Genomic DNA, 9,429 nt, shown 5'->3' with positions numbered 1-9,429 from the left:
TTTTGTTGGAGTCCTAATAGTGAGAGTGGGGGAATTCTTACTCTTTTGCTTGCTCCTGGAACCTTTTCCATTCCACTGGGTTGCCTTGTTCATTCTTGATATGAGGGTTTTTGTCGAGTTTTATTGCATCTTGTTGTGTCCTATTTAATTGACATCCCTGGGTAGCCTGATATTTTCTGAAGCTTTCCCTTCAGAAATGGAGGAACAAATCTGGGGGAGAGAGAGATGTGGATGGGACTTGGGAGGTGTGGGGTTAGGGGAACCTGTGGTATTATATGGGATGTATTATATGAGAGAAGAAGAAAGAAAGAAAGAAAGAAAGAAAGAAAGAAAGAAAGAAAGAAAGACAGACAGAAAGAAAGAAAGAAAGAAAGAAGAAAAGAAAGAAAGAAAAGAAGGAAGGAAGGAAGGAAGGAGGGAAGGAAGGAAGGAAGGAAGAGAGAAAAGATAACAAAACAACACTTAGAAATACATTGCAAATTTCTAAAATTTACTAGTATTTTATAGTTCCTTGACTATACAGTGTCTTTAAAAGGCTAAAAAGGAGTCCTGCAAGATAGCAGTCTAAAGCAGGGGTTTCATCCTTCCTGTTGTTTTACAGCCAATCACCTTTGTGTTTCACATTTCTTTTCAGGCCCAATCAATGCTCACATAGCACACTGGAGGGCTATATTTTGTATAAATTTATTACTCTTTCATATTTCTCTATATTATCTCATAGAGTATGAGCAAATTGTTTCTGTTTCTCTAACAAATGAAAATGTACCACTGAAATAAATCTCTTCATTTTTAAAACTGTGACCATTCCATAGTGAGTTTTTCTTTTTCTTTATTTTATTTTATATAGCAAACAGTTTCCCCACTCCTATCATTCTGTTGCCTTCCCCACCTCCCTCCACCCCTCCCCACATCTATTCCTCCTCTGTCTCCATTCAGATGGTGTAAGGTCTCCCTTGGGAATCTACAAAGTATGACATATCAAGTTGAGTCAGGACTAAGCTCCACTCCCATCTCACTTTGCATCAAGATTGAACAGGCATCTCATGATAGGAATTAGGTTCCAAAGAGTCAATATCAAGTTGAGGCAGGACCAAGCTCTACTCCTCCAAATCAGGGCTAAACAAGGCATCTCATGATAGGGATTATGTTCCAAAGAGCCAATATTAAGTCCCTGCCCCCTGTATCAAGGCTGAACAAGGCATCCCATGATAGGGATTAGGTTCCAAAAAGCCAGCTCATGCATTAGGGGCAGGTCCTGGTTGCAATGCTAGGGGGTCCCACAAAAGACCAAGCTACACAACTGTCACCCAGATGCAGAGAATCTAGGTTGGTCCCATGTAAGCTCCCTAGCTGTCCATCCAGAGTCTGTGAGCCCCCACCAGCTCAGGTAGGCTGTCTCTGTGGATTTTTCTGTCATGATCTTGACCCCCTTTCTGCTCATATGATCCCTCCTCCCTCTCTTCAACTGGACTCCCAGAGCTTGTCCCAGGGCTTAGCTGTGGATCTCTGCATCTGCTTCTATCAGGTACTGGATGAAGGCTCTATTATGACAATTAGGGCGGTCATCTATCTGATTACAGGGAAAGCCAGTTCAGGCACCCTCTCTACTTTTGCTGGGAGTCCTAGCTTGGGTCATCCTTGTGGGTTCCTGGGAGTCTCTCTGACACCAGGATTTTCCCTAACCCCATAATGCTCCCTCTATTAAGATATCTCTGTCATTACTCTCCCTCTCTGCTCCTCCCCCATCTTGACAATCCTGATCCCTCATGTTCCCATCCTTCCATCTCCTCCCCTCTACTGCCCCGATCCTCAGTTTACCCAGGCCATCTCATCTATTTCCTCTTCCCAGGGAGATCCATGTGTTCCTCTTAGGGTCCTCATTGTTACCTAGCTTCTCTGGGGCTGATGATTGTAGCCTGGCTATCCTTTGCTTTACTCCTAATATCCACTTATGAGTGAATACTGTGGTGATACATTTGTGTTCTAACAAATAAAGCTTGCCGAAGATCAGAGGGTATTTTGCATATTGAAACCACTGAATTTATTCCAGATGACACAGAATTGAGTTCCTTATTCAGTTAGAAGCAATAATTAGGAATAGGAACATCTTGTTTATATAAAACATACATGTGATCCTATATGGGTCTGCCAGGCCCTCTAGCACAAAGTAATGACAAAATTGATCAACTATTAACAGGAAATGTGCTAAGGACCTCAGAATTCCATAAAAAAGCATCATGTTAATTGCAAAGGTTTGAAAAATATTTTTCCATCACTTGGCAGCAAGCCAAGGAAATTATAAGAAAATGTCCTACTTGTTCTATATATAACCAAACTCCACTACCTGCAGGAAGTAACCAAAAGGTTATTCAAACAAATGAAATCTGGCAGATGGATATATTAGTTTTGTAGAATTTGGAAAATTAAAATATGTACACCACACCATTGATACCTATTCAGGATTTCAATGGGCAACTGCTTTGAGTTCTGTAAAAGCTGATTCAGTAATCACACATTTGCTAGAAGTTATGACCATCGTGAGTATACCTGTACAAACTAAGAGTGACAATGCTCCAGCATATGTCTCTAGTAAAATAAAACATGACATTTAAGATGTTTTAATAGCATAGGCTTTTGGTTTTTTTTTGTTTGTTTTTGTTTTTTGTTTTTTTAAATGACAATGAGACATGTCTGCCCCTGGCTGCACCAGTCTACTTCAGAAAGGATAATGGGCAACAAAGAAACTCCATGTGGAGTTTACTTTTTTGTGGCAAAAGTAAGCCACTGGGCAAGAAAATGCTCTTGCCTCAAATACTGACAGTATGCTGTCCAAAATGGACAAGCAGAACACAAAAGACAGTAACTGCCGAACTTTTCCAAGACAAGGTAGTACAGCCTTTCAGAATGTCTTGATCAGTTATTCTAGGTTTATGGGCCAAAGATGGATGCCCCAACAATACAGAGAAACCTTGGGCAACTGTTTAGGCATCCAACTATTTCTGTCATTTCTCACATTTTTTTTTGGAAGTCGCTTGTTTGCACTTCCCACTGACCCTAGAGCTTCCAAAATGAAAGGCTCTCATTCTCACTGGTGTACTATGAGCCTATGGTCATTTCACCACAGTTGGCTTTACCTTTAGAATACTGCCTTGACCACAGGTCATCAGTGTGACAAGTGTCTAGAGAGTCATTTTCCAAAGTGTGGATATTTTACAGCATCTCCCCTTGTATTTTTAAGATGTTGCTGACAAGACTTAGTGAATAGACAGATTGTCTCAGGACTTGCTCCCTAGATGTGCCTCAGAGTTTGGCTTCATGTAATAAATTATCACACTGGGTGAGTGATCATTTCTCACTGCTAACATCATGGGAATCCCTTCCAAGTTCATGGTCTTAGTTCAGTTTTCTCAGAGTGCTTCAGAATGACTCCTCCTTACTCCTGTTTGGCCTTCCTTTCTTGCCAGAAGGCAGCTGTTCCTGGGCAATTTGGTTGCCAAGGATACCCCTTGGCAATGGTATGTTTATCACCCACAGTGATTGTCCTAATCCTCTCAGGAAATGCTGTTCTAGAGACCATAAAATTATGCTAAGTTACATTGTTATTTTAAAACTAGTATTTTATACTTTCAAATTATCTTCTCATTCCTTAGTCTTCCTCTAGGTTAGGAATTAAATTATTTTCAGGGTTAAAGAGGCTTCTGATTTTTGCACCAGCATCTGGTATCCAGTTGCAGAACACTGGTATGTTTTTATTGGGACCACAGTGACTGTATCCTTCAAGTGTAATAGAATTCCACAAAGATAAAGCAAAGGCAAAAAAACCCATCTGTGGGCTATCAAAGGGAGGGGGTCTTGTGAAATGCTCATTGATGGATGCTCAATGTTTCATTTCCCAACAAACTCCTCTGTTGACTGTTTTTGTTTTTCTTCATTTGACAAGTGAAGAGACATGAGTTCACATGGCTAATACATGTTGAAATATAGGCACAAAAGCCTGTGTCCTGTTTAGACCCATGAAATAAAGTACATGAGTGAAGTCTAGGATCATGGATTCTAGCTTTAGTCTCTTCACTAGTTGGCCCCTGCTTCTTCTCTTGGATTCCCAAGTCCTTTATCACATGGCAGGGCTCTTTATACTAAACAGTCATGTTTTCTTTTCTTGTTGTTTTTGTTCGTTTGTTTTTCTGACTCTGAGGATCCTAACGAGTCAGGAATTCTCACGTTTTGGTGAGTCTTCCCAAGACTCAAACTCAATGGTACACTACCACTAATGCAACCCAAGCTAGCAGCAGAAATTACCAACTCTCAAGGTGGGATTGTGTCTTTCACTGTATTTTGAACTTCGGTTCAAGAATCCCTGACTCAGGCAAAAGGTGCCATATGAATGCTGGTGCAAATAGTCATGGGTGTTTAATTACATGAAAATACCCCTAGCCTCCTGGGTCTGAGACCTGACTGTATGCTCCTTTAGCATACCTTGCTGTCTTTGATCCCTACAGATCTCTAGGGGCTCTGGCAAATGTCAGGCTGCCATCCAGGAATAGTGACAGATTTTGTTCAGACTTGTCTTTGCCTCTAAACAAGTAAAACACCTGAGCCCACAACACTTGAATCAACACAGAGAAAGAGTATTCCAAGATTTGGCTAGCCACAGCTTGTCAGATGTTACATGTCCTTTAACTTTTCACTGCAACATTATTTCAGCTTTCTGACCATTGTGAATACCATCAATATTTGTGCATGGCAGTTTATGCATGGACATATACCTTCATCCTGTTCCCTATGCAGAACTCTCTGAATCAGTAGGGAAATGAACACTTACCTAGTTATGTGTCTTCAGGATTCTCTTTTTATTTAGGAAGGTATTGAGACCAGGTTGTCTCCTGCTCTAAGTTATTCCATGTTGGTGCAAAACAATGGTCTTCCAGACTTTGCTTTGCCCAAAGAGACACCATTTTTCTCTCAATTTTTATTTAAATTAGAAACAAAATTATTTTACATGTCAATCCCAGTTCCCTCTGCCCCCCCAACTAACACTCTACCTATCCCGTACTCTTTCTGCTCCCCAGGGAGGGTGAGGCCTTTCATAGGGGGTCTTCAGAGTGTAAGAGACACCATTTTATAAGCAGGTTTTAGCTTTTCCCCAAGAGATTTCATTTTACAAGCAGCCTTTGATTCTATTTGAGAATGGAGGATGTCTATGTGTCTAGGTGGATACTGCTAGAAAGGAGAGTATGGCAATGGTTGGTTTGGAACGGTAGGTAATCCAAAATCACCCTTTAGAAATGAACCTCATTAAGAGAGGGCCTTGCAACTTTGGGATCCATACTCAGGTTTAGAGTTGAGAGAATATTACATAGATATGTCATACTTGAGACATCATGATGAGGCCTCAAAGAGAAAGAGAGGCTTCCCTTTAAAAGCCAGGGAGGAACTTCATTTAGAGTATACCTTACAGAAAGAGAATGATAGTCTTCATAGACAAGGTGTATCCTGGGTAATTTTTGCTACCTTGACACAACTGGTGTCATCTGGGAAGAGGGAATCTTAATCAATTGCCTCCACCAGATTGTCTTGTGTTCATATCTTGATTGATAATTGATAAATAAGAATCCATCCCACCATGAAGATACCATCCTTATACAATTGTGTCTGGGCTGAATAAGACAGGTAGCTGAGCAAGTCAGGGGAAGCAAGCCAGTAAGCAACATTTCTCTGTGGTCGCTGCTTCATTCCTTACTTCCAGATTCCTACCTTGACTCATCTAAATGATGTTCTGTAACCTGTAGACCAAATCAACCATTTTCTTGCCAAGTTGCTTTTGGTCAAGTTGTTTACCACCATAATATAGACCCAAACTGGAGTAGGATGACAGGGTATGGTGTATTGAATGGAAACTCTGTTTAACCTTGCAGTGAATCCATGTTTCCTCCTTCCTGTGTACCCTCTCAGGCCCCTCTTCTAGCTCATTCCCATGCCTTTGTTTCTACCTGGGAACCCTGGGGCCACACCAGTCCTGGAGTTAGGTAGGTTATGGATATCTCATTGAGTACAAGAAGTCATTGTGGTGCCTAACTGGAACCTTCACCTATACTTGTTCTGTAAGGTAGTCTGTGTGCTACCAAAGGCGACAGTAAATACCAACCTAGTTACAAACAGTTCTATCTACAATGATACTGTGGCCCACAGGATTATGCAGTGAGATTTCAGATGATAATTTAGAAGGTCAACCCACCAGAAATATGCATATCTGATGGAGACAAACTCATACACAAGGTGTTAAATAATACTGTCTTTTTTAATTGAATAGCTGCCCGCTCTTGCTTTAAATCCCTTGTGAAGCCATAGCTTTCCCCCTGTATGGTTTATATCTTGATTGCTAACTGATAAACAAGAACCCATCCCACCATGAAGATACCATCCTTATACAATTGTGTCTGGGCTGAATAAGACAGGCAGATGAACAAGTCAGGGAAAGCAAGCCAGTAAGCAACATTTCTCTGTGGTCGCTGCTTCATTCCCTACTTCTAGATTCCAGCAGTGAATTAATCCATTATTGGTCACAACTCTTCCATGTACTAGTATATTCGGTGTCTTTCCCTCACACTGTGGGACTCTGGTGAGAAAGTAAGTCACACAATCAAAACCTTCATTCTCACAGTCAAATCTTTGTTCCATACCCCAATATAAACTTAGAAGCCAGCTCCCTGCAATTATCTTTTATGATGGGACAGTTGGTGAGAAAGTCTTACAGATAGATAGGCCCAAGGACAGAATTACAACATGTCTAGGTTTGATTCATAGCCCTTAGAGATAAAGAGAACTGGGTGCCCTGGATTCACCCTCACCTGATTGGGGAAGTGAAACCCCAGTTAACTCTGCTTTAACCTTAACAGGCTTTTAATACTTTGTACTTACTTTCCCCTTGGTTTATTGATATGAGATCCTGTGATTAACTGTTTGTGTCTTAACCCTGAGAGATAACAGAAAAAGGCTGTTAACCATTTGCCTAATTCCAGAGAGAGGAAATCCTTTTCACACAGGCACCATGGGAACAAACTCCAGGGCGGTTGGGCAGTGTTAGGCTCCAGATTTTGTACTGTATAACTACAGGTCTCCTCTTTGTTCTAACCACTTATGGTAAAAGATGTAATTCTTAGATTTGAGAGGCCCTCTTTTAATCAGCTAACATTTGGCGAATGTGTTAACATGGACCAGGCACTGCAAGATTCCCTCCACAGTTTACTCTGGTTACCTTGGCTGCCCTGATGCTGTTCCTGAGAGCTGTTGTTTTGGCAAACCAAGAGAGAGATGGACGAGAGACCTTGTGGCTGCATTTTGCCCCTTTTTACATGTATCAATTACAAACTTCTAGCTTATTATCTAGTCACACTTAGGAATGTAGTATAGTACTTGTATTTCCCCTTTCCTTTCTTGGAATTCTCTATTGATTTAAAGCTACTTAATTGACCCTTCTGCCTCTTAGAGTTGCCAGGGCTTTTTACTAGCCATGCCTCCCTTGAGCCATAAAGAAAACTGACAGTTAATTGCTTTGTATAGCTCTTATCTGTTTGATGGCCCTGAGAAATTCAAGTCTTGTAACCTTGCTATTGCCAGAGAATTGCTGACTGTATGTGTATATATGTATGTGTATATAAGTTGGAAAATTTGCAGAATGGCAGGACAATAAAGAGAATGATATGGAAAAGAACAGAGTGAGAGAGTTCTTTCTTTGTCCTCAAATACCCTAAGAAAAAAGTCCCCTTTGCTCATTATAGCATCCAATCTGAACCCTAAAGAGGGTCTTGGGGCTAGGCCCCAAAGGTTTTTCTTACAATAGTGACCTGCTTGCAAGATGTTCTGGTACAACAGTGGGCACAAATATTGTGGGAGTAACCAACCATACTCTGGTAGAATTTAAGGTCCATTCCAGGAGATGGAACCCATGTCTAATACTGCTTGGGTGGTCAAGAATCTGAGACTAAATTTGCCAAGGATCTAGGGGAAAACCAATTGTTCTGCTAAAGAAAAGTAGCTATAAAATTATTACTAATGACACTCTGCTATGCCCACAGATCAGTATCTCCCTCAGAGAGGGTTCCTTCTGAAAGTATATGGAAACTGGCACAGTGACCCACAACTGGTCAATGTGCAGAAAATGAGAGACCTTGAAACATTGGGTTCTAAGTGGGGTGTTTCATCAAAACCTTTCCCTTAGGGCTTAGTGAGGTTGGCGTAGAAGGAAGCAGAAAGAACGTAAGAGAGATTGGGAATGGAAGACCCAGGGAAACATTGTTCTGATTATTTTGGTGGGCCTAGTGATATTTTCATGGGTTTCTTTGTATAGAAAAGAAGAGAGGGCTACTACAGGAGCTGACTTGACTAAATACAACTGGGATGATTCAACCTCTAAGTGGAGCCAGGGAAGTGGCTTATCAGGGTTTCTAGGAGGCAGCTTTCAGAAATGTAACAGTATAGGTCTGGGTTATGCTAATACACTAAATAGAAAGGTGTTTAAAGTAACAAACAGTAAGAGTGATGAGTTGGAAATAACCTAAAACCCAACAATAGGAGCTGAAACCACCTAGAAATTCAAAAGTAGGGGTTAATTATAAATGTCTCCAGGATAGAATTGCTAATAAAACTCTTTTCTAATTTTTCTTTCTATTTATTCTTTTCTTTGAGACAGGGTCTCACTGTATAGCCCCCACTAGCCTGGTACTCACTTTGTAAACCAGACTGCTTTGTGAACTCATAGAGATTCTCCAACTTCTGCCTTCTGAATACTGGCTCTAGAGGTGTTTGCCACCACATCTGGTTGATCTTTTCTTAAAGAAGTATACCTAAAAATTATTTTGCAGGCTGTTGCAAACTCAGGAAAGTAGATAATGGGGAATACTTCATGGTTATTTTTTAGTGGCCCTAAGGATATATTGTTTTATAGTAATAAATGGTAAATTGCAATGAAAGAAAGCTAAGTAATGAAACAGTAGCACATGAAAAGACTTAGACATTTTAAGAATTCAAAGGACCCGACTCCTTATTTCTAGTTTCTATGAATACCACACAGGATGTACTGTTCATTCAATAGCTTTTCAGGAACTGTCCACATTTTCACAGTCTTGAGCCAGTATGCAGACATAGCAGTACCTCTGCTATGGAAATGGGTTTGGTGTGGCCTGAGACACAGTTTATACCCAAAACTGATCACTTAGATATTAAGAATCAATATAATTGAATAAAGTGACTGGAAAACTAGGTGATATGCAATGAAACATTTAGTTGTACAGCATTATAGGCAGTACTTTATAGGACCACACACAAAGGTTTGTATGGAGTTAAGGAAAACACATCAGGGTTTAACTGTGAATTCAAGATATATGAATTAATAGCTATACCTAATAATGGCATCCCTTATCTTCAGCAGAG

This window comes from Cricetulus griseus, assembly GCF_003668045.3.
Source record: "Cricetulus griseus strain 17A/GY chromosome 1 unlocalized genomic scaffold, alternate assembly CriGri-PICRH-1.0 chr1_0, whole genome shotgun sequence".
Taxonomy (NCBI): Eukaryota; Metazoa; Chordata; class Mammalia; order Rodentia; family Cricetidae; genus Cricetulus; species Cricetulus griseus.
Note: the sequence above shows the minus strand (reverse complement) of the source record.